Genomic DNA, 26,539 nt, shown 5'->3' with positions numbered 1-26,539 from the left:
AAATTGAACTCCAAAAAAAAAAAAAATATACAACAACAACAAACCCGCCAGGTACTGTACTTCACAGCCCTTAAATATGATGCATGAGCATTGTGATTGATAAGCAAAGGTGACATTGCTTCTTTTCTGTTCATAGAAGAGAAAGAAGTTGAATTTTTTTATAATATAGTTTTAGATTTTGGTTTTTATCTTAAAGCAGGATAGAAAACCATTTTTACTCTCCATTACTGTCAGGAGAGAGGACATAATAAAAAGCAATAGTTAAGTTTATACTAGAAAAAAATCTTTATTAGTCATGACATCTTTTGAGTCAGAATGTCTAGATAATCAAAGGTAATCAACATATTCAGGTAATCTAATTTGGTTGATGTGCAGCTGTTGTTTTTTCCTTCTTTTTAAAAAAGGCAAAGTATATGGATATTGCGAACTTGACAGTACAGCTGTAAATAAGATTTGTGGCATTACGGGTTGATTTTTGAGTTAAATAATTTGAAGTTTTAATAAGATAGGAAAGTAGATGTGTGCACATAAACGAGGTGTGGGGGGAAGTACTGTTTATCTTCTTAAAGATCATGTGAATATCCAGAAGATGAGAGAATACTCTAGGCCTTCAGAGAAAGGAAATAGCTTTTTTTTTTTTTTCTTTTAAGGAAGATGGATGGGCATGGCTTTGGACACAGTATTCAGGATATTGTACTGTAGTTTCTAATGAAAGAGGAAGAAGTTCATATGTAAGGTACTGATTATTTAGAAAAAAATTTAAACCATAAGATTTTTTTTCATTAATTAGAGATGTAAAAGAGCTTGGATATTATCTCCTGAGCCTCCTTTTCATTCTGAAGAAGAAAACTTACAGTTTAGGTCATATGTATGTTGAAGAGCTTAGAGTGGAAAGATTAGCATTTCTTTGTGTCAGTGTGAAAGAGACAGACAGTACAGGCTTGCTCTTCCCCCATTATATTCTACAACCCCCACTCCCCCCCGTTATAGATATACTACATAGTTCAAATCATTCCCCCAAATCCTGAAAACCTGTATATAAATGAGAGTGAGAGAGAGAGAGAGAGAGAGAGAGAGAAGTGCTTGCCCCTGTTAATTTATGTATTTTAAAGTAATTTTACATTTTCCCAAATATTTATATATACACAATGTATTTTATAGTTGTGCTTCATTTTTTTTCAATTTGCCACTACATAGTGAGCTTTCCTCTATGTCACTAGATATTCTTTGAAAAGAGGATTTTGTAAGCTCTGCATCCCTGTGGCTTTGGAGAGCAGATTTGTTCATCACCACTTGGCACTCGGTATCCCAGTGTCTGCTGTGCTTGCACCTCTTAGCCTCTGTATACACTCCAGCTCCTGCCTGCTTCATCCAGGTCTTAATCTTCATCATACTTTCTTATTTGGATGGATTTAAATAAAGAAGAAAGCGGGAAAAGACTGTTTTCACTGGATTATAAAAAGTAGACTTTGGTTGGGCAGGACCATCTGTAACTTGTTTGGTACGGTTGTCATTTATTGTGTGTCCATTGTGGATTCAGCACCCTTCATGCTTGTTAAGCACCCTTCATGCTTTCACATAATATTCATAGTTACCCTGGGTTGGAGGTGGCTTTATTATTTTAGAGAAGGTGAAACGGGGCTGAAAGTAAGGTATGAGGCAGAGCCAGGATGGGAAGCTGTCTCTGTGTCCTTCAATCACACTACTGTTTCTTTTAATTGTGACTCACTAGGCCATTGCCATTGAAAGAGGGGGGAGAAATCTCAGTAGGGTACATGATGTACCAGCTTGTGTTAAGGATTACCGTGTCCCTGTGAGACTGTAAATACAGATGGTCCCTTGATTTAGGATAGGTCAACTTACGATCTTTCGGCTTTATAATGGTACAAAAGCAATATACATATAGTAGAACCCATACTTCACATTTTGAATTTGGACCTTTACCAGATTAGTGATATGTGGTACAATATTCTTGTGATGCTGGGCAGTGGCAGCAGCTGTACCTCCCAGGCAGCCACACAGTCCTGAGGATAAACAACCAATGTACTTAGAACCACTCTGTTTTTCACTTTCAGCACAGTATTCAGTAATTTGCACAAGATAGTCAATACTTTATTATAGACTGGGCTTTCTGTTAGATGATCTTGCCAATTGGTAGGCTAATGTAAGCATTCTGAGTGCATCTAAAGTAGGCTAGGCTAAGCTAGGATGTTTGGTAGGTTAGGTATATTCATTTTCAATTTAGGATATTTTCAACTTACCATGGGCTTGTTGGGATGTAACCCCATTGTAAGTTTAGGAAGACCTAGTCCATTGTAAGACCTAGTCCTAAAATCCCTTATGTTAAAGAAGTCTCTGGGAGAATGCTTGAGATCTCTGAGGAATACTTTAAAATCTCATAAGGATTTGGCTTCTGTTACATGCGTGTATATAAAGTAAATGCTTTTGGTGGAGAACAGAAAATAGCCTTTAACAAAATTTCTCATCCATGAGGGAGGAACACTGCCAATCATTAATAGTTGGTAAGTTTAGAAAAAATAGATGCAACTCAAGTTTCGTAGTGCTAGACCTTTAAAGGTTTGAGAGCTTGATTATTTTGGTGACAAGGGTTAACTTAAGGATTAATGAGTCAGGAGATCTAGAAAGTTAAAATTTCTCTTTGTACCAATTTAGCTCAACAAATACTTTCCCAGACCACATCAAGTCGATAGCCTTGTAGGAAATTCTTGGCCATTTTTTAAATGATGGAATTGTGGCCAGTTTTGTAAATATAGTTTATTCTTGATTCTCTAAACCACGGGTCAGATTAATTACAAAATTAATGCCCTAAAGGAAGTGAGTTGATGAAGATCTGGTCTCTCTGCTTTTTAGCAGTGTTAATGACCCGCTTCCACCATGAGATTCTAATATTCTTGAGTTGTCTAAATGCCTTAGTGTTCTTTGCCATGTAATTTTAAACTGTAGGCACATTTTTGGGATAATTTTTATTCATAATTTGCTTAAAAAATAAACTAAACCAGACTAAAATCTAGAACATTTTGTGCTGCTGCTTATTCTGATTGTTTAGTCATTGGTGGGTAATATGAGGAGAAGATAGTTTGAGAATTCTCGCTCTCAAATCAAAATAGCATTAGATGCCTTAAAGATTTTATTTATTAGATTATTATGTGAGCAAGATGGGGGAGTAGCAGAGCGGGGAGGAAGAGGGAGAGAATCTGAAGCACACTCTGTGCACAGTACAGAGACCAACCTGGGGGCTTGATTTCATGACCCTGAGATCATGACCTGAGTGGAAACGAGGAGTTGGACACTTAACTGTGCCACCCAAGTACCCTAGGTGACTATTTTTGTATGGTTTGAAACAATAGTTTATCTACTTTAAAATAGTTACTCTGATTGCAAAGTTGGTATTTGATGACTTGGAATGATAAAATGCAGTAGACAATAGATAGGAAGAATTGTTTATAAGATGTATTTGTTTGGGTGCATTTGTGTTCATATCATTAGGTCAAACCATAGAAAAGAACTAAAATTCTGGGTCTTTGAGCTTATTTACTCAAGGTAAGAACCCCTTCAGAAATTTCTAGAAATTATTAGAGTTGCTTGAGTTGGCAGCCATGCACAAAGCATGAACAGAACCAAATAAAACATTTTAAAATTAAAAATGGGCCTTTCTGGTTGGGTTCAGTATGGTAAGGAACTCCCATCTACACTTGCAGCCATGGGGTCCACAGGCCCTCTGTAGTCCATGCACGTCTTTAGCTGCAAGAAGTTGGCTGCATAGGGAGCAGTGACCTCATCAAGGTGAACAGGCTGCCCCCCAGGATAGTGAGCTTTGTATGCTGCATCACAAGCTGCTGGAATCTGTTCTGCTTTGGGCAAGGAGCAATTTGCTAGGTTGGACATCTGAGTCCGCATGAAGGGTTGTGGTCGCGTGGCCCAGATTTATACAGTCCATTCCTAAAGCTCTGGTGGGTTATTACCAGAAGTACATGGATGAGGCTTCCAAGGAAAGTAGAGACATCCTTATCCATTATGACTGGACCCCGCTGGTAGCTGATCCCTGTCGTTGCAAATCCCAGGGAGTTTGGAGGTCTTGGTGCCCACGCTCCCTACCAGAAATCCTACCTATCAGCCCACCATGAGGATCAGGGCTCACCTTTATAATAAACGATGGTCATGGGGGGACAATTAAATTTAAAAAACATGATAATGGAGAAGTATGTGTTCCCAACACCACATAGCCCCTCCACCATTGAAAAAATGGATTTGTAGTATTTTTCTTGGGGCAGAGTGTATGTTACTTCAGTTCAGTCCTTGATGAAAACAACATATGGTTAGTTTTATGAGGACTTAGAGACAGATGGTGACCTATGGGCTAATTATGCAGTGGGCAAGATTCTTTAAACAAATCGCTGTGATTGTGACATGGCTCTTTCTCAGGAGTTAGACAATCTGGACTGTTTATTGTCATATGAGGTAAACATGTTCCAGGTGGATGGGGAGAAGGTGCTACATGAGGGAAGTATATTTACAACTTCTTTTCAACTCCATATTCATTTTCGTGGCTAAAAGCAAAAAGGGAGGCAAGAGCTCAAAGAGGGAATACCACAAAGCCCTGGCTTATGTGAAGGGAGCATGATTTTGGGCAGCTGACTTTCGGAAGGGCTGAGGGTTTCCCCTGTTAAACATCCCCATTTTTCTTCTCATTGCTTTGAATGGACTTCTTTCTGAAGTATTCCTTGCCCTTTGGAAACATAAGGTTGGGAACATAAATAAGCTATTGAGATGAACGCGCCAGGCAGCTTCCACCGCTGAGCCTTCCCACTTGCTTTTCAGTCTGATAGCTCAGGACTCCCTCTCATCCACCCAGCTCATCCCATCTCCTTCTCCCTGACTTGAGTTTACAGTTCTCAGTTCTCTGACATAAGTTCTTACCTGTTTATGATATTACATCTCCTTCCCCAAATGTAAGCTTTGTGAAGGCAGGGGCTTTGGTCTGTTCTCTGCCGTGACCCTGGCCCCTGCAACAGTTCAGGCACATGGCAGTATTTAGATACTTGCTGAAGGAAGTGATTGATGAGTTAAAACTCCTTGAGTTTTCATAACTGTGAATTATGCCTCTGCAACATAGGTTTGGTGCTGTCTAGTTCGTATTCTGATCATCTGTCCGTCTCATGCGTTGCTTCCATGCTCAACAGTTCTAGGATCTGGCCCACTGTGGTGTTGAGGTCTTTCTTCTCTGGGTCCCCCACTGGACTATCCCATCCCTAACAGTGCAAATCTTGGAGGTTCATTGTTGTGTCCACAGTGCCTGGTGATGCTTACTTGTTTGTTAAATGTATGAACAAACTAATACACCAAGGGAATTAGTCACTGCCCTGGGCTCCTTCCTTCATGAACTCCTATGAGGCAGAGGGTTTCATGCCCATTTTATGGATGCTCGACTGAGCAAAGCAGCTATGATTTAAATCCAGATGTCTGACTTTAAGGCCTATCTCTGATATATTGGTAGTTCCTAATCTTTTTAAGCACAAGGACCCTCTTTTTTACACTGTCAGATTTCCCAAACCCTACAGGATAGATGTATTTTGTTTTAAATTTTATTTATTTATTATTTTTAAAGACTTTATATTTAGAGCAGTTTTAGGTTTACAGTAAAATTGAGAGGACGGTGTGTAGACTTCACATACACCCCCTGCTCTCACACATGTATGTGCTCCCCCATTATCAACAGTACTCACTAGAATGGTGGAGATAAACCTACACGGGTACATTGTAATGCCCAAAGTCTATAGTTTACCTTAGGGTTTACTCTCGGTGTTGTCTACTTGGTAGATTTGGACAAATGTATAATGATCCATATCCATCATTATAGTACATGTATGTATTTTTGCTTCTCTGATAGAATGGAATTTTATTATACAATTTTTGTAAGTTTAATAGTACTTTTATTAATGTTTTGATCATACTAACATCATAAATGTGAAAAATAGCTGACACATTCTGTGGGAAGCCTTGTTGTCCGTGACAATTCTTGGTGCTCCCAGGAGTTTGCCGGCCTCTGGCACAGCACACACTGTCCCCCTGGCAGCCCGGGGCCTCCCACCTGTCACCACATCTGCCCACCCCCAGGCAGCAGACTGTCTCCCCTCCATCAGTGGCCACAGACTTCTGGGTGGGGCCAGTTTCTTCACATGCCCTTCAGTGTCCTCGATTCTCGGCTTTAACTTTTGTCAGTGTAGCTTGGGGCCAGCCCCTTGCATCACTTCTTATTTGTTGCTTTATAATAAGCCTCTGGTTTGAAAGCCAGGTAATCCAGCCCACTAGAACTCGTTGGAGTGAGGAAAGTGAACAGGTGGGGTCTGAGTAAGCTGCAGGAACTCCCACTACCCAGGATTTGGTCCCTCGTGGCTGGCTGTAGGCCCTGAGAGGCCTGGTTTTTGGGCCTTCCCAGGTACTGTCAGGTGTCACCTGGGTACTTCCTCCACACTAGCTGGTTTCACTTGGTTCTGTGGGAAGAGGGTTGTCAACTTAAGAGTGGTAGAGAGAGGGAGATGCGGGGTACGATGAAAGTGCATTGACCTGGTCAAGGGTGAGCAAGGAGAAAGCTGGCTTTCTGTCGATGATTCCTCAAAACCCTGTCCCTCTGTCTGTGTCCCTCCCTCCCTGTCTGTGTCCCTCCCTCTGCTAAGCTACCCTGGCTCTCAGCTAGTTCGGACACTGTGTTGTGTTTTGTCATACATGTGTTTTTTTTCCTTCTGATCCTGTGAAGGGCTGAAATTTGCATTGAAGATTTACATATGCTTATAAGCAGACAAATTAGGGGTATGAACAAGCTGCTGCTGTGGATCGTAGCCTGTCTCACTACAGTGAAATATTAGTTTTTGTTTTGCTGCTTTATCACAGATCATGGCTAAAACTGTTTTTAAGGTGGGAATCTCTAGATTGCAGCCCAGGGTAACCAAGTCCCACCTAGCATATCTCTAGCCATTTGCCATCGTCTGTGCCCTTTTTCCAGGATAAGGTTGAAAAGCCACTATGGAAATGAGGTAATTGCTCTACTTCTTCACACCTTCTTCAGTTTACTCCTCCACCCACCCATCTCTTCATACCCTAATTTTTCCAAAACCAAAATTTAATATATCTGAATATATAAAATTTAATGTATATTTTAAAAATACTTGGTTTTAAGGAATCGTAAGGTAGAGGATATATAGCTAGGCTATGGCATTATTTGCTGTTAACATTATTCTACTTTTTTTGTTTTTAACTAGGAGAATGTGTGAATGGAAAATAAGGGATCAAAAATAAGGTTTTTTAAAACACTGGTAGGCAGCTGAGCTTCTGAAAGTGAGCAAATATTTTCTAAGCTTCCTATCAGCCAGTGCAAAAGTGAAACACAGCCTCATGCTACAAAGTACGTAATATTGCTTAGAGAAGTCATGGAACGTAGTACAGTCTCTATAGTAAATAAGAATTTTTAGGGCAGCTTCCTATAGTGTGCCTCAGTGTTGGCTAGTGGACAATCAGAAATCCCTCAAAAAGAGCAGTCTACCAGGACAAATGCAGTTTAGAAGACTTACTCTATGGAAAGTGTAATGGAAACATTTTTTCCTCAGTCTTCTAGTCTTACTTTTCTGCAAACACAGCTTGTACATTATACTAAGGCTAGAGTGGAGGTTGGGGATGAGGGAGAAAAAGTGTAGGCAGGATGTATCTTGAGCTCTGTGTCTGTATCTGCTTTTTGAGATCTCTGCATTTTTTTTATGTCCATCATTCATGCTCCTAGCTCTGTGTTTTCCTCTGTACCTCCATTCACCTGTCATGGTAATTGAGGAAGATCCTTGCCTTTCCAAGATTTCCATTTTTGAGTGGCCCTAGAATATTTTCTTTGATTTATGCACTTGAGATTATTACTTTTCTGGAAAAGCCTGTTGGGTTGCAAGATAACAGTATCTTGCGATTGCCTTGCTTCCTAATTTTGCCTTTCTTATCAGCCCTGAGATTTTGTGATCTCTTCAATTTTCAGTGAGTAGAAAATTAAATTAATATGAGTCTCAGTTTGGTAATTTTGTACCAGATGATGAAATCAGATGAGTGTGTGGTCTTTATGTAGGCAGGCAATGCGTTACGTAAGGGTTTGGTTTTTGGCCTGGATATTAGATGTTTGCCTTTTTATGGGCTGTCATAGATCTGGCATCTGCCTTTATTTTATTATTGAGAGTTTTCTACACATGTTGCTGCAATCTCTCAGCAAAGAGCACATTTTCTAGTCCTCTTGCTATTTATTTTCACCACGTATAGAATGAAAGAAAGATATGGTTTGATATTTGATTTAAAATCAATAAGGTGAAAAAATAACTTTGATTCTTTAAAAAATGATTTAGCTCTTTTGGCTGAAAAAGTTTACTTCTCTTCCCCGTGGTGTTCATTATTTTAGATGTTCCCATTGTACCACCCGTATTTACTAAAATAGCAAATTAACCTGCCTTTTGACGCCACTAGACAGCTTTTTGAAGACAGGGCTCCCGGTGGCTGGTGGAGTGATATCTGGCATATTGTCAATACTCAGTAAACTCTAGTTGAAGCGAAAAAAGTGACCAGCAGTGTAATGAATACCTTTCTGGTCCCAATCAGTCATCGGCTTGCACGTAGTTACTATGCGTCATCGCAAATGAACGTCTCAAGCCAAATTCATGTTTGTGTTTTAGAGATGGGGAGTCCCTGAAATTGAAAATCTCAGAGTCCTCTTTGCATCTTTTTTGCCCCTTTTTGTTTCTTTTGTAATTTCCTTTTTTTTTTTTTCCCTTCCTCATTCCTCTTGCCTCTCATCTAGTTTATCTTTTTGGTTCCCTATCTTCTGTGTCTTTTAAGCTAGCTTTGTTGGCACGAGGCCCCCTTGCTTTCCCAGTCACCCTGCAGGTAGCAAAGTGAGTTTTCCCAGGAGGTTTTGTGGAGCAGTGCATTCTAGCGGACATCCTTGGTTCTTGAGGGCCCCCAGCTGTGTAGGCTCAGAAGTGGATTTGATGAGCTTTAACAAGAGTTCATCTCTCCATCACGTTGGCTGGGTTCAGGAAGTGGATATATAAAGCCAGATTGCCAGCCTACTGACTTAAACCGAGAATGGAACTGCTTCTATTTCCCTTTCATGGCCTGGGATTCTAGTGTGGGAACAACCAGCACACATTCTCTTCCTGTAGCCAGGCCTGCATGGGGAGCAAAATCATTATCAGATGCTTAGTTGGCCAGTATGGAATAAAAACAAAGAGAAGTTAAGTGTCAGATGGCATCAGGTTAAGTCCAAGGCATCCATTTCACGGTCAGGAGGCCTGCCAGTGGGAACACCCAAAAGGAACCAACTTCAGCTGCCTGCCTCCTGCTCTGCAGCAGGGCTGACTTGGCCAGGAGGTCTCAGGATGCTGCCTTTGGCTCCCTTCTTCCTACTGCTCTCAGAGGCCAGGCTGCCACGGCTTTCTTACCAGGCCCCATCTGACAGACATGCTTGCCCCTAGATTTAATACTTTCAGTTTTGTAATGCTTAGCTGTTTCTCTGGGATGTCTTTGCCCATCCTGACTTGAAAAATTTAGTTCTGAGAGCAGTATGATTTTCCCAATTTCAGAGCCTCCCTATTAGTTAACACCTCCTCCCCATCCTGTAGTTCTTCTTCTTCTTTTTTTTTTTTTCAAATCCTTTTATCCTCCCTGACTTTTATTGATGGAAGTCTACATTTCATTGCCTAGTCTTTGAGGTCCTCTGTCAGCCTGCCTGAGCTCTCCAGCCTTATTTTCTACCCTCTTCCTAGTCAGAGCAGAAGCCCCCAGTATAAGTCCTCTTAGGTCTCTGCTGGGGTTTTCTGAGCCCTAAAAATTTGTCTGGTCTATCTCATAGGATTGTTGTCAGGGCCAAGTAAAATGATGTGTTTTCATTTATTTATTGGTGCAAGACTGTGCATGGGTGAGGTGACTTTTTTTTTAAGAGTTTATTTATTTATTCATGAGAGACACAGAGTCAGAGACACACAGAGAGAGGCAGAGACATAGGCAGAGGGAGAAGCAGGCTCCATGCAGGGAGCCCTTTGTGCCCTGAGCCAAAGGCAGAGGCTCAACCGCTGAGCCACCCAGGCGTCCGTGAGGTGACTTTCTTTAAGCTAGCTTACGCTGAGCTTTTTATAAACACTTTACATGCATTATTTCACTTGGTCTGCTTTGAAGTAGATACTGTTATCACCCGCGTCTTACAGATGAGGAAAATAAAGTTCAGAGAGGTCAGTGTTTGTGCCTCCAAAGTCTCTGGTCTGTTAAAGGCTATTAGAATCTGTCCAACCTGCTCTCGGCTTCCAGTGCCCTCTGCTATGTGATGCTGCATTCTCCACTCACCCCCCAAACGGTCCAGCTCATTTCTGCATCTCTACCCTTTCCTCCTAGCTAAGAGCTGCCCTCCTTTCCAGGCCTCTTTCAGTTGTACCCCTTCTCCTCTCCTTTTCCTCTGCAGCCCTCTTTGCTCACTAGTATCCCTGAACTCCTGTGGTACTCAGGGATGTACCAGGGTCACTCCCAGCTGGGGTTATATTCAGGCTGTGCTGTGTTGCCTCAAACAAGTCAACTAACCTCTCTGAGTCGCTGGAAAAAGGGGCATAACAATGACTATTCCCTCATGGTGTTTCTGGATTATTCCATAAAATAGCATGTGTGAAAGTTCTTTGTAAATGGGTGGGTGTTACTGTTTTCCTCAATAGATCAAACTTATTTTTACTTTGACCCACAATAAGGAATACATGAGAACATCATGACTTGGTAGTAGTGAACATACATACTTGATTCAGAAGTTCCACAAGAACTCTGTCTCCTAGTCTATCTATGTGCATGTTGTGAAAGACCGTGCTGATTTTGACCCATTCGATTGATTTTGACTTTCCACCATGGAAGGCTACACACAGTTTGGAAAAAAAATCACTCGCCTTGGATGACAATAAGCCCCTTGAGGGCAGAGAGAGCATTTCATTCTTCTGTATATATCCTGCGAGGCCTAACCGGTTGCAAGAAATTCGGTCAGTTCCGGTGGATGGATTTTCCTGTGGGGGTGGGAGGAGGAGATTGAAGCTGCGATGCAATCATTTATTGAGTGTGCCCCTTTGCAACCCTTTGCGAGTATTGGCCAGCAAGCCGCCAGGGGCAGCTTTGTTTCTGCCGAGCTCAGGAGCCTGCACCCTCTTGAAGACGTCGTGCCGGCGTCCCTGCACTTGGCGGGGTCAGCTGCAGCACAGCTGTTTCTGCCACAATCGGCCGCAGTGTTTGGTTCCTCCTCTCCAGGCCAAGGCACGTTTGTTGGCCTGGGGGGTGACGCGCTGGGTTGGATTCTGAGTCCCCTGGCGTGCACGCTCTGCCTCTGCCCGGGGGCACGCACCCACCTGTCCCGGTGTTGGCCCTGCTGCGAAGCTCGGCTGCCTCTGTGCTCCCGCCTGCCTCCCCAGCACGCAGGCTTCCAGGGTGAGAGCCTCTCACGGCGTACATCCTCGGCGGGAGGAAACAAGCCCGCTGCTGTGGTGCCTTAGCACCAATTTGTCACCCACTTCACTCGGCGCTGGCCCTCGGCTTCTCCGCTGTATGGTATCTTTCTTTCCCATGGCTGCTCCAGCTGGGCTCTAGCCTGACACTGGAATCACATGTTTTGGCTCTAGCCTTTGGCAGTCTTCTCGAGGTTGTCAGCATACATCCCTACTGCCATCTTTTTCTGATGCAAAATCTTTTCATTTAATAGATGTTTGTTTTTTGTTTTGTTTTCCTGGGAGACTTGCTTAGGCTGATGCTTTTTCTCCTCCCCCCCCCCCCCCGGAGGAAAAAAAAAAAAAAAAACCTCAGGGTTTTATGTGCCAAAGTCATAGACTGATTTCCCGCCACTTGCAGAAAATGCTGGGCTTTGCTTTGTTTTCAACACCATCAGCACACGCATAACTCTTGTTCTGCTTCAGTTCTGTTCAATGTTGCTGGCTTCTCCTGACCCTAGAAAGAGTTTAGAATTATTAGCCTGGCTTGTGAGCACTCCTATAACCTCGGGAGTCCGAGTAAGGGAAACTTTTTCTGCTATTTTCCTAAAAGAGACCTAGCAGACAGCTGTTGCCACCTCTCCTCCCCTTTCTCATCCAAATGTGTCCAAGCTGCTCTCTGCCTATTTCTTTCTCTTCTCTCTAAAGCCAGAGGACTTTCCCTCGCGTTTCTCTGTGGCTTCTAAATTGCTCACATGGCTTTTTTTTTTTTTTTTTTAATTTTTATTTATTCATGAGAGATACAGGCAGAGGGAGAAGCAGGCCCCACGCAGGGAAGCCCGATGCAGGACTCGATCCCGGGTCTCCAGGATCACGCCCTGAGCCAAAGGCAGACCAACCGCTGAGCCACCCACGCATCCCTCACTTGGCTTTTTATCCAGGCTTGTACTACATGACTTCACGAGTTCACGCCTAGAGAGTCCCTGGCACGACCTGGCTCACAGAAGCGTTTTTTTGGTTGTTGTTTTTTTGTGATTGGACCACGTGACGACGGCATCCGTTTATGCCTGAGTTGGGTGCACAGGTGGGGCCTGTGTTCTGGGCTGGTGGAGAAGGAAGGAGAGAACACAAGGCCCTAGGCTGACCATTGGCAGCTGTGATTTACTCCGCAGAGATGTTGCTTGTGTGGCTTTCAAACAGCCCTTGGGTCCTTAGCAGCTTACAGTAAAGGCTGCAAAAAAGCTGGCAACTTCAGCTCCTGTAGGAAATTTGTAACTTCCCTACTTGAAAGCAGACTGAATCTAGCACAGAGCAGTGGGGTTGGATGTATATGAATGTCACCTCAACAACAGTATTTTCAACAGTTCCATTCCAAGAGGATTAAGTGAATTTGGGAAATCCATATATGGGGAAAATTTCTCAACCAGTAAATGGAGGGGTCTACTGTGTATCTGTATCCTCTACAATCCTCAGAGACCCCTGAAATGAGATGAAAAGTTGATCAAAATTTCTCATGCAAAAGTAGAAGAGCAAGAGATCCGATCCACATGGAGATTCTATCAGGAAGTAATCAAATAAATATGTATCTAAAATCCTATTAAAATGCTCAACAGTCATTAGAAACATGCAAATAGGGGCACCTGGGTGGCTCAGTGGTTGAGCGTCTCCCTTGGGCTCAGGTCGTGATCCCGGGGTCCTGGGGTTGAGTACTGCTTTGGGCTCCCTGCATGGAACCTGCTTCTCCCTCTGCCTATGTCTCTCTCTCTGTCTCTCATGAAAAAAATAAATAAAATCTTAAAAAAAAAATATATATATAAGCATTTTAAAATTTAGTTGGCATGTAAGAATTGAATGTTCCTGTGATTTTAATAAAAAAAAAAAATCTCATTGCACAAGGGGAGGAAAAAACCCAAGTGTCAAAAGGAAAAATGCCCTTTATCTACTTATGCAAACAGTCCCTTGTTCCTGGCTGTCACAAAGGACATGACGAGCCATATTGTGCAGGGTCCAAGGTTCATGAGAAGCAGGTTTGTAAGTGGCAGGTAGAGGGAAAGTGATTTATGTTCCATGAAAATTCATTCAGCGGTTGTAGCACTCCCAGGGCATCTGACGCTTAAGGGAGCCATTGTCTTAACATTGGGGGACCAAAAGGCTTCAGTTACTGAAGGGGGCTGGTTTGGGACAGCCATATCCTGTCTCCCTTTCCAAGGAAGGGCAGGAACAAGTTTGTCCAGGGTTTTTTAAAGAAGAAATTCTTGTGCTTTCTCATCTAGTTACAGTAGAAATTAAAGTAGAACCTTAAACATTAGGAACACAGTCAATTTTCATGTCAGGATCCAAGCAAATGGTGGAAGTTAAATCAGATACAAAATGTGTACAAAATGTGTGAATGTTATTTACTCTCGTTTAGTTGTTGAGAAAAGAAATGAATGGCTGGCTATTGAGGTTAGGTGTGAGGAGCAGTCATTAGTAATGGATAAAAGGGCTCAGAGTGAGATTAACTTAGATGACCCATATTTAGCTTCTGCTTTTATTTCATTCCGTTTGTTTTTTCATTCATCTAAATTAACTGCCAGAATTGCATTTCTCAATATGTAGAACAATGGTCAAGAAGTGTTTTTGTGTTTCATAGTAGACCGTTATTTTTATTTACGTGACTCGGAAAATAATAATGAAATTTTACATACAACGGCATAATTCTTGTCAAAGATTTTATTTTGGGGGCCAGAAATTAAGAATTTGATAGAATGGCTAGAATTTGTTTTCTCAAACAACACGTAAACTGTATATATCATTTAGGCTTCTAATACTTCTTAAAAAAAAAAGATTTTATTTATTTATTTGAGAGAACACACAAGGGTGGAGGTGATGAGCAGAGGGCAAGAAGCTCAAGTAGACTCTGTACTGAGCACAGGGCCAATGCAGCCCCCATCCCAGGACCCTGGGATCAAGTACCTGAGCCAAAATCAAGAGTCAGTCACTCAACCGACTGGGCTTCTGACACTTCTTTTGACTTTTTGGTTGTTTGAAAAGCCTAGAAGGGAGGCGGCAGTGACAGCAGAAGGAAAAAAAAAAAATAAGTGAAATTGTTGCCTGTTGCTTCAATATGGTGTGATAACTGTCTTCCTTTTAATTTTGTCATAAACTTTTTTGAGCATCTGCCTGGACCAAGAAGTGCTTATTGGTCCTAGGCCTCAGAAAGCTGATAGTTTAATACTAGTTTTCGTCAGCCTTCACACCACCAGGTTTGGGGCCAGCTAATTCAAAGCAGGGGCTGTCCTGTGCCCAGTAAGCTGTTTAGCAGCATCCCTGACTCCACCCACTGGATGCCAGCAGATCTCCACCTCCTGTGTTGTGACAACCAGAGATGTCTCTGCACATCGTGCTTCTCCCCCAAAGGACATTTGACAGTCAGCCCCGTTTCAGAACCACTGGTTTGATACTGTGTGTACCTCGCTGCAGAAACTCCGCATTCTGTGCCATTATAGGGCTTCAGTTTTTATGTTTATTTCTAGTTTTGGAAAAGCCATTTGAGAGTGCCTTGAAGGGGTGCCTGAGTGGCTCAGTCAGTTAAGTGTCTGCCTTTGGCTCAGGTCATGATCTTGGGGGTCCTGGGATCGAGCCCCAAGCAGGCTCCCTGCTCATTGGAGAACCTGCTCTTCCCTCTTCTGCTGCCCCTCCCACTCCACTCATGTTCGGTCTCTAGCTTTCTCTCACAAACAAACAAATAAATAATGAATCTTTTTTAAGAAAATGCCCTGAAGTTATTTTTATCCTAGTCTCCGAATGCTTGAAGGCAGGGGGAGAACTGTTGTCTGTGTCTGGGTGACCCTGTAGGTGTAGGGGGGTTTCATCATCTCCAGCAGCATTTTACAAAGAAAACAGAGCCCTGGAACATGAAGCCAAAGGAAGACCCCTGAGATCTTCATGAGAGAGCAGGGGGAGAACTTTGCAGGAAACTCCTGATATTCCCTGTAGCAATGGAATTGTTGAGACTAGGAGAGGTGTAGGGGTTAGTAAAATTGTGACCTTCACTGAGGGGGTATAGAACAGTTTTGAAATGATGCCTAACAGAAAGAGGTTTGCTTTGTCCTTTTTCTCCCTCACATGCCTTCTCCCTTTTTCTTCTCTTTCCTTCCTCTCACCTCTGCTTGTTTTGGAGGAGCTCTTTTGGCAAACCTGTTGCTCATCTATGCAATAACTTTGCTGAATTAGAAGAAGATGCCCTTCCCTCTGGTTTCATTACAGGTGTCTACCAGAGCAGTAACGTGGCAGTTGTACAAAACTGCAGCGACCCAGAGCCACTAGAGCTCTGGAAGTTGTGTAGTGTACAACTTGTATAGCAGTTGTGGCCGTGTTTGGACAATTTTCTTTATTCCCAAGACATTGGCTATCACCTGAATGCCGCTGATTCTCCCGTTTTTGACCTTAGACCAGAACTTTTTCTGGAGCATTGTGCCTGCATGTCCAACTGTCTTTTGGACATTTCCTCTTGGAAAACCCTCAAGCATCCCCAGTGGAACAGATGCAAAATTGGATTACTGCCGTTTTCTCCAAAGCTGCTTTTCTTTGTATTTAAGTCCTCTTAGACTCTTTTTTTCTAGATATGTAAAATCACAAGCCTCTGAGCGCTCCCCATATAAGTTCCTGAATCCTGTTATTTACCCCCACTCTCCTCTTATTTCAGTGTTAGCCTCCTATCGTCTGAGGCCTGGGCCCTTGTAGACATCTCTTAAGGCGCCTCTTCTCTAGGGTCATCGCTCCTTCATGCCGCTTTCAACTAGAGTGCTCTTATAAAATGCAAATCTGAAGTTGTCCCCATCAGGACTCTCTGATTCCTTCTCCTTTCTCATTCCTGCCTCCTCTGCGGCCTTATTTCTAACCTTACCTCCCGCCCCAAATCTTCGGGCATTCCCAATGTGCTGAGTGCAGGCCCTGTTCCAGGCCCTTGGAGATTCAGCAATGAATAAAACCAATTTCTTGGGGCACCTGGGTGGCTCAGTGGTTGAGTGTCTGCCTTTGACTTAGGTCATGATCCCGGGGTCCTGGGATCGAGTCCCGCATTGGGCTCCCTGCAGGAAGCCTGCTTCTCTCTCTGCCTATATATCTCTCTCTCTCTGTGTGTCTCTCATGAATAAATAAATCTTAAAAAACAAACAAACAAACAAAAACCAAACAAACCAGGTCCTTGCCCTCCTCGAACTTATCTCTAGAACATTGAGATATTTAAGCCTTTGCTCGCCTTCTTCCTCTAGGATGCCCACCCACGGCTCATCTGCCTGGACCACGTCTGCTGGAATTTCAGGACTCAGCTACAAGGTCAAAGTCTCTAAGTCTCTAGCAGAGTTAGCACTCCTCCTTTTTAAAGTCCTCTTTGCATCCTGAACTTCAGTACTCCCCTGGAGTTGGGCCTCGCCTTCCTAGGCTTTGTGCCCTGACACCTTAAGCATACTTGCCTAGCACTTAGTAGTTGGATTGGATTACTGCCGTCTATTTATTTATTTATTTATTTATTTATTTATTTATTTATTTATTTATTTAAATAATAAATTTATTTATTATTTATTTATTTACTGAATGAAGGGTATACAAGGATGGACACTTTTCTGGATCTTGTCAATATCTAATATTCCTGTCTGCTCATGCTCTTTCCTCTGCCAACAATATCTGCCTCTATACCCCTCCCATCCCTTAGGAGCCACTGATTCTGTTCTTAAAAATGTCCTTATTGTGAACTCTGGCTAATTCATTTCCTTGATTGCCCTTTAACAGAACGAATTGCTTTTTTCACTATTTTGGTAGCATCTATTCAATTAATATTTGATTAATACTTAGTACCTACTATTGGCCAGGAGTTGTGGCAGGCTCTAGGGATATGAAAATGGAGAGCATTTTGTTCCTGCCTCACTGTGTGCTTGGCCAGTGGCCAGCTGCCCCGTGGCAGCAGGGTTGAGGGACCCAGGCCCCTCCCATATGGCTCTGCTGACCTCATTATGCTTCACTGTATGCGGAAGGGAGGAAAAGAGGGCATGGAGCAGACATGCCTGCTTCTGAAAGGTTTGCCTCAGGAGTGACACATAACACTTCTTTTACATTCCACTGATAAAGACAAGTCACAAGACCACCCCAAACTGCAAGGGCAGCTAAACGTGTGGTCTTGCTGGGTGCCCAGTGCAGTTCTGGTACACAGCTAGCAAGCCCAGCCAACATGCCCTGTTATAGTGGTTGCAAACTGTGTTGTTATTAGTTGCCCATGTATAAGTTATCTTTGTTTAGAGTACTTTCACCCAAAATACTTTTATGACTTGTTCCCCCATTTCATTTAAATCTCAATCTCAAAAAATAAATAAATAAATAAATAAATAAATAAATAAATCTCAATCTCCTCAGAAAGTCTTCCAAGTATAAGGTGACCCAATCTAGAAAAACTCCCCCTCCCCTTATTCTGCTTTTTTCCCCCTTAAGTACCCCAGTTGCTCCTCTATGGTTTTTGTCTCCCCGTCTCACCTCCTCATCTCTCCCCGCCCACCCCTAATATAAGTGCCAAGAGGACACAAGGTTGCTTTTGCTTACTGCTCTGTGTACAGAGGTTGGAATAGTGCCTGGCACTTCAAGGATTATGAACTCCTTGAAGGCAAGGGTTTGTCTTTCACGTTTCAGTAAATATTTGGTGAGCAGTGCCCTTTGTGAGGCAGGCACTGAGGGCACATGGCGAGGAAGGTATGGGCCCCTGCCTTCCTATATGTTCTATTTGATATCTCTTTCAGCTTCATTCTCTTGTACTTAGCATTTAGAAACATTTAAATGTATGTTTGTGGAGGGTAGAAAAATTCATTAACAGCGTACTTAGAAAATCTCCCTGTAGAGAATATATTACTCAGTTTTAGGAGATTGTGATAATTCATGTAAAAGATTTTGCAGATTATGGGGAAAACTTGGATGAAAATCTATCCTGCTCTGCCTCAGCCTTTGAAAAAGTCTGCCTCTAAGTCACTCTCTTCATTGCTAATAATACCACCAGTCGGGGGGACACTTGAATAAAGAGGCATTTGTCACCAAATGGTAAATTAGAAGTGTGTCTTGTTATCTGGGTGGAATCCATAGTCATTAAGCAGCGTTGGACTAAATCTGATTAGAATTTAGAATCTTCTTGGAGACGGATGGAAATGCGGATCTGTTTGCAAAAAATAGCTTTTTCCACCTTAAGATGTTATGGATTAGGAAAAGATTAAAATTAATTTTAAGGGTATGCTCGTCTTTGAAGTGTTTGGTTGCGTGCTGGTGGAAGTTCTTCAGGGAAAGGACGTCTCAGAAGCAGGGAGTAAAAACAGCTCAGTGCAGTCCATCAAGGCATTCTGTGTGGAGGAAAAAATAACCAAAATGCATGTTGGTGTTTTGTTGGCTATACCAGTTGGTTGGCTTAAGTTTCAACTTTCTACCAATTGTGAAAATTTAGCCTTAATTTAAAGAGCACTTGAACGTTCAGTTTCTGTCTGAGGATATGGGGACCAAAGAACATAGCTCTGGCTTGTCTGTAGGTACGGTTTTTGCGCATACAGAAGAGCTTTTATTTATTTATTTATTTTTTAAAATATCTTTTTTTTAATTTTTATTTATTTATGATAGTCACAGAGAGAGAGAGAGAGAGAGGCAGAGACATAGGCAGAGGGAGAAGCAGGCTCCATGCACCGGGAGCCCGATGTGGGATTTGATCCCGGGTCTCCAGGATCGCACCCTGGGCCAAAGGCAGGCGCCAAACCGCTGCGCCACCCAGGGATCCCCAGAAGAGCTTTTAGAATGTTTTTTTTTTTTTTAAAGAATCTTTTTTTTGAAAGATTTTATTTATTCATGAGAGACACACAGAGAAAGAGAGAGAGAGAGGCAGAGACATAGGCAGAGAGAGGAGCAGGCTCCACGCAGGGAGCCTGATGTGGGACTCGATCCTGGGACCCCAGGATCATGCCCTGGGCCAAAGGCAGGCACTAAACCACTGAGCCACCCAGGCGTCCCATGCCACCCAGGCGTCCCCTTAATCATGTTTGAAGTATTTTTTTACTAGTGATTATTAAAGTAATTCAAGCAAAATCAGTATCTAATGATGGTAAAAAAAAAAAAAAAAAAGCTTCAAGTGTTCAAGAAAATGGTGTGTATGTAATAATTTAGCATATATAAATGTCTAAATTCTCTTGTGAACTCCTACTCGTCAATTCTTTATTATCGTATTTTTACACATATTTATAAATTTTTCTTCCTTTCTGGTTAAGGACGGGGATAAATAAGGATAGATTTAAAAACTTTCCCCCTCATTATAACATCGCCCTATTAGGTTGTTAATGCCAGCAACATTCATTTTGAATATCTGGTCATGTTTTGCCATTTGTACATATTATGTGTACAGTTATTCTTTATGATTTCCAGATCTGACAGGCTGGGAAGGGAGAGTGTAGCCTGATAGAAATCCTACCAAAACAGCAATGCCTTTTTGTGGCAGGGGATGTAGGAGGGACATTGTCTTACTGTCTGTTGATGCTCTTGGCGTTTTTGAAGGGCTTGTTTGCATCTGTATGTTGCTGCATTGTGTTCAGGAAAGGAAACATGTAAGCCAGAAAGAGTACAGGTTTGAGGCAAAGAGGCTTGGGTTAGAATTCTGCTCTGCTACTTACTCTTTGATGGAGTTGTTTCTCATTGCTGATTCTGTGTCATCCTTATCCAAGTGAGGACGTTAACAGGACCTACCCCACAGGGTACTGGGAGTTTAAAGGAGAAGACCTATGGAGACTCAGCACAGGGTAGGTGGGGACTCTTGTCCTCGCTTATGCTCTGCTGCTGAGAACAAGGATTGGAAATTTTCAATTTGTGTCCGAATAACAGCCTGAAAAACCTAGCTGTTTCTCAGACTCAGGCCTGTTCACAGTCTGATCCGCTTGCCCACGTTGGATTTCCAATGACTTCACTCTTCTCTGAGGCTTGGTAAGTGTGAACAGGTGGTCAGCAACATGGAAGGCTCAAGGGAAGCTAGGAAAAGCTAAAACTAAATATCAGAATTGAGAAACTGCCTTCCTGGAGTGTTTGGATGACAGGGGTAGGGAAGGGGGGGGTGGGTAAATACAAACAAAAAACAACAAAAAACCCTACCAAACTTTTAAAAGTACTTTGAAACATTCTCCATATGTTAAACAGGAGCCTGAGCAGAGGGAGTAGATGGATCCCTAAGGTTACCTGCATACACGTGTGGGGACACACACACACAGCAGCAGTGCATAGGCCACTTACCCTCGCTTCTCTGCAACTTTTAAAGCTTTCTGTTTAATCTCAGTCTGGCATTTGGTCGGTCTGAACTTAAATTTGCCAGCATGGAGATTGAGATCCAGGGGTAATGTAAAACATGCGTTTTAATTGCTAATTTCATTAAAAATTAGTTTTTTAAGCTTTTTTTTTTTTTTTTTAGGTTTTTAGTTGTCTAGTCTTATATTCCATTAGAATTTGAAATGCTTTTAATTTTTTCAGTGGCTTTTAAAAATTGGAGTAGTCTACCAGTGTGAAATTTTAGAGAGCGAAAAAAATTTTTTTAGATTGCTTTAAGGAGAGGAAATCCTAAGCAGGTTCCACGCCCAGTGCAGACCCCAACTCGATCTCATAACCCTGAGATCATGACCTGAGTGAGCCAAAACCAAGAGTCAGGCACTTAACTGACTGAGCCACCCAGACACCCCCCCACCCTCGTTTTTTTTTTTTTTTTAAAGATTTTTTTATTCTCAGTTCTTTGAGACAAACATACCTTTTATTTATCGTTAGCCTTCTTTCAAACTGCTGTGTTTTTTTTGTTTTTTGTTTTTTTTTATTTATGATAGTTACAGAGAGAGAGAGAGAGGGAGGCAGAGACACAGGCAGAGGGAGAAGCAGGCTCCATGCACCAGGAGCCCGATGTGGGATTCGATCCGGGGTCTCCGGGATCACGCCCTGGGCCAAAGGCAGGCGCCAAACCGCTGCACCACCCAGGGATCCCCTGCTGTGTTTTAAAGTTGGTATTTGAGTGATCAGTAAAATAGCCCCAACCCCAAAGAGGATTCTAAAGTGGGTTCCTGTGTCCTACTCAGGGACATAGCTGACTAAAAAGTCTTGGTAAATAAAACCCTTACTCCTTTAGCCATGTGGGATGACTGATACATTACAGTGTAAGCTACTACTTATAACTATGGTGGGGCTCCTGGGAAGGGAGGTGACCCCTTTCAACATTTATTAAATCTGATATTTTGGAGCGCCATGCAAACCTCACATCTCAATATATTTGATTTTTTAAAAATAAAATAATTCCGTTTTAGGGGCTCCTAGGTGGCTCAGTTGATTAAGGGTTCACCTTCAGCTCCCTAGGGTCCTGGAATCAAGCCCCAGGTCATTGGGCTCCCTACTCAGCAGGGAGCCTGTCTCTCCTTCATCCTCTGCAGCTCCCCCTGCTTGTGCTTGCTCTCTCTCAAATAAATAAAATCTTAAAAAAAAAAAAATCGTTCTATTTAGTAAAGAAATTGAGAAAAGAATAAATAAATTTAAATAGAAAATTTTAATTTTTTCTCTGTATTACTGTTCATACCTCTTCATCTGTTTTTTATGAAGTCATCAGAAGATCAGCTTAGACAGGAACTTTGGGTCCTGATTGCCTGCTGAGAAAGATTCTGTTCTTATCTGCAGTGACTGACTCACAATTTCTGAAGAAAGATCTCCAAAGTACTATCACTCTTCCTTTCAAATTAAAGTTTATAATCCTATCTGCAGGGGCTGCATAGCAATGAGAAAATATACTCTGGAAACTTTTCTTCCTGTCAGATGAAAGCACATGTTCTAATAACCCTCATCATACACACACACACACACACACACACACACACACACTTTTTAATTACAAGCTTAGATAGAAAAACATAAAGGTTGAAATCTGTCTGCTTCACTAACTAAAAAATATGTAATGGTGAATACTAGGGGATGAATAGATTCACCGTGTTACAGAAATTGAGTCCTGGGTGCTGCAGGGAAGGGGGTGGGGGTTGCCAGAGAAGGCTTTTATAGGAGATGGTACATCCCTTACCTCTGGATGCTTGACCACTGCATTAAGAGCTGGGTTTCCCAAAATTGTGCCATGAAACCTATCCCTGGAGATGTACCCCCCCCCCCCCCCCCACTCCCAATACACACACACCCTCATACAGTTTTCTGGTCAGAGAAGTTTGGGAAATGATGTAAAATATCCTCATCACTGTGCACATTTAAGAAGTTCAGCCATAAGGGAACGTGTTTTACCTTGGCATTCCTAAGCTGGCCAAGGGATTGTGGCACAGAGCTAGCTTAACATGTACCCACACTCTTGACTGTTCTTTGTAGGGACTTGGTGGAACTGGCCGTCAGTAGAAAACACTTTGGGGAATTTTTCTCAGGGGCTTTGGATTTACATTTGTCAAGAAGTAAGGTGATGCTGGTCAAATTTAATAGCATAGGAGGTACTATTGCTACCTGAGAGGGGTGTAGACAAGAATGAGCTCATTTTAGACTTGTGTTTTGGGGCTGATACTGCTAGAATCTCTTTTGTTTTAGTTCAGCCTACAACACCAACATCGGAGCAACAATGAAAACAAATTTTAAAGATGGACAGAACTTTTGTCAGCACGTTTCTACGTTGTCTGTGTGTACATAGAAACAGATATCAAACTCAAAGTTATTAAAATATTTCTGAGTTTTAGATTTATAAAAAAGTTTCAAAGATAGTACACAGTCCCTTTTTACCCGGCACTCAGTTTCCCGTCTTAACAGCTTATATGTTAATATAGTACATTTGTTCCAATTGATGAATTGATCTCAATACATTATTATTAACTGAACTCTGTACTTTATTCAAATTTCCTCATTTTTCCCTAGTGTCCTTTTCTATTCCATGTTTTTTTTAAAATTTTTTAAAAATTTATTCATGGGAGACACACAGAGAGAGAGGCAGAGACATAGGCAGAGGGAGAAGCAGGTGGTGGGGAACCCGATGCGGGACTGGATACCAGGACCCTGGGATCTCACCCTGAGCCAAAGGCAGATGCTCAACCGCTGAGCCACCCAGGTGCCCCTCTAGTCCATGTTCTCATGCAGGATACCGCCTTACATTTAATCAAAATGATTTCTAGGCTTCTCTTGTCTGTGAGAGTTTCTCAGACTTTTTTTTTTGATGACCTTGACAGTTTTGAGATGTACTGTTCAAGTATTTTGTCAAAGCTTCTTAAGTAGGATTTGTCTGATATTTTTCTCAAGAAACTAGGGTTATTGGTTTTGCGGGGGAAGACCACAGAAGTAAAGTGCCATTTTCGTTCTATCAGGGCTACCTACTTTTATCAAGATGATTTATATTGTTGATACTGGGCATGGCCACCTGGCTGATGGAGGGTCTGTCAGGTTTCTCCACTGTCAAGTCACTCCCCATGCTGCTTCTCCCACACTAATGGTCTTTGGAAGGAGGTCACTATGCACAGCCCAAAGTTCAGGCATGGGGAGTTATGCCCCTTCTCCCATTGAGGGTAGAGTATATGACTTGGAATGCTCAAACATATTTCTAAGTGTGTGACTTGAAACACGACTTGTATGGTAGAGTGGTTGCTGTCATATTCTTTACAGTTACCTACAAACTAATCCTGAAGGACATTTTATTCTAACTAAGAAGGAAAAGTAAGCTTCGCAAATTGAAGCCACCCAGCCTTGATCAGAATTTGTACCCCTGCCAGTGTTTGTCCTTAGCAGCATGCCAGAAGTTCCAGATGCTGCCCTCTGTTTTTTCTGTGTCAAGATTTAATCCTGTTTGTGCGTTTTTTCTGCTTCAGTTGCATTAGTGACATTTTTGGAGACCACAGACCTGTTTGTACTGTTTATGTTACTGTCAAGTGTGTACTCTGTTTAGAAAAGTGTTATTATGATAAAACTATTTTAACATCTTTATGTATTTTAAGGGCATTACTACCAAAGACATTCTTTCCATGTCTATTGATTGGCTTTGATCTTGTCACCCCCAACAAGAGTATATAAAGATTTTCTGTGTAGTCAACTTGAAGGTTACTTCATATTTGACATTTGTGCACATTATAATACAATGTGGTGGTAGGGATCATTCTGCTTTTTTGGTTCTTTCAGAATATTGGTATAATTTTAAATAAATTTATTATCTAAAAATAGCCATTCAGTTACTTTTTGATAATTATCAACTTGGTGAGAATTAAATTTCTTGATATATATATTAATATATATATATTTCCTCCTTTACATGTATATATTGGTTATATATATAAATATAGGTTTCAAGGTTATATATATATAAATATAGGTTTCAAGGTTTTATATATATAAATATAGGTATAAAGGTTATATATATAACCTTTACATATATATAGGTTAGAAATATTTTTCAAGATTTTATATATATGTGATGAAAAAATGTCTTTTCCTTACCTTTGGCCAAGAGTAATAATAATTGGACTTTAGGAGAAGACTTCCCTTACGGTAGTGCTTGCACTCACTCCTCCAACGCAGCAGGGTTTTTGTGTGTGTGTGTGTGTTTTTCAATCCAGCAGTTTTATTGCTAAACATGAATAATGGCCTATCCCTAGCCACAGAAGAAAAAAATGGGTTAATAGAAATAATTTTTCAGTTTCAAATTTTTCTCCTGTCAACCTTTCTGAAGCTTTTGGCACCAGCTACCACATCCTGCCGGTGAGCATTAGCAGACGTGAGTGAAGGAATGAGTAGCAAAAGACAATTAACAGAAGAACTCACACAATAGGTCAAGAACTGTCTCTGTATTATTTTGAACACACACGTTTAGCCTGTGGTTTTACATGGCACTCATATCCTGCCCTTTCTGCCAGAAAAATTGTTCATAATAAGTATTTCAGAATTTCATGTTTTTCCTCAATGGGCATCTCCGCTTCCAGGTGTTCCATCATCTGGGCAAGTTTGAAACCCACTGTACTGATGAATAAGAGGCAATTAGGGAGCCTCCAGGAGCTTCCTGAGACAGGAAGGCATGGGTCATCCTAAAGTTGTGTAATAATTGCCTGTATATCCTTCTGCAGGAAGGATAGAATTGACTTTCCCACCCACAAATTTGGCATGAAATTTCTCTGCATCTCAGGCCAAGGCTGTGTGGAAGGATTATGAAGTTCCCCAGTGGGTTGGGCTGTAGGTGGAGATACCAGTCCAGTGCTAGAGAGCTAGTCCTGCTAGAGAGGGAGGGTGAGTGTGTGTGCTTGCACAAGAGTGCAAATGCCTGAAGTGATTTTTCCAGCGTTTTCACAGGAAGAAAAAAAAATTAATAAGATTGCTTTTATACTTAATAACACCTATTGGTGTGGTAGATCTTTTTTCTTCAGAAGGGTAGGTGAGAATGCTGAGAAGCTGTTAGTGTATTATTTTGTCATCAACATTGTGATGGGGCTGGTAGTGGTGGTGAATCAAGCAAGGTACATGAAAGCAGTCTGAAAATAGAATTTTAATTGTCTCAGTACAAACTACTTCCCAAGGTTTAACTACTTTCTTTTTAAAAAATCTGTGTATTATAGTACTTGGCAAAAAATGTTCAAGGTGAGGTGTTATTTACTCATTCAGCCAGTTTGCTTCCGAACACTTAATGAAGTGCAAGATGTGCTGGGAAACATCAGCAGATAAATATGGTCTCCATTCTCGTGAAGTGTACATTCGAGTAAGGGAAACAGTTGAAAAATGACTACAGATATAATTAAGAGAGAATTTCAGGATGTGGGAAGGTGAAGGGGGAAATCAAGTGATGTAGTAAACACTAGCAAGGGTGAGCAGAAAAGACTTCTCTGAAGGAGTGTCATCTGAAGTGAGCCCCTGACTGATGACAATAACCCATCCTCTCACAGAGGAGAAGGAAGAAATTCAGTTAGCATGGTGGTTGAGGTGGAAAATTGCTTAGTGTGGTTAGAGAGTAGAAAGTAGTCTTGGATGACTAGAGGGAAAGATGCGAGGTGAAATTGAAGAGGTGGTAGGGAAAAATATGGAGACTCCCGTGAGTC

At 41.8% G+C, this 26,539-nt stretch overlaps 1 protein-coding gene and 1 long non-coding RNA gene across 4 annotated transcripts in view; one reads left to right on the top strand and one right to left on the bottom strand.

The window, feature by feature from the left end:
• Positions 1-26,539, top strand: part of TSPAN5 (tetraspanin 5) — a 170,898-nt gene that overhangs the window by 75,649 nt on the left and 68,710 nt on the right. The window lies entirely within an intron of this gene.
• Positions 18,566-26,539, bottom strand: part of LOC112644943 (uncharacterized) — a 68,917-nt gene continuing 60,943 nt past the window's right edge. Inside the window, exon 4 of the long non-coding RNA XR_003126899.3 lies at positions 18,566-18,841. This is a non-coding gene — a long non-coding RNA (uncharacterized LOC112644943). The remainder of the gene's footprint in view (positions 18,842-26,539) is intronic.

This window comes from Canis lupus, chromosome 32, assembly GCF_003254725.2.
Source record: "Canis lupus dingo isolate Sandy chromosome 32, ASM325472v2, whole genome shotgun sequence".
NCBI lineage: Eukaryota > Metazoa > Chordata > Mammalia > Carnivora > Canidae > Canis > Canis lupus.
The sequence above is the reverse complement of the archived record's forward strand: the minus strand, read 5'-3'. Positions and strand labels throughout refer to the sequence as shown.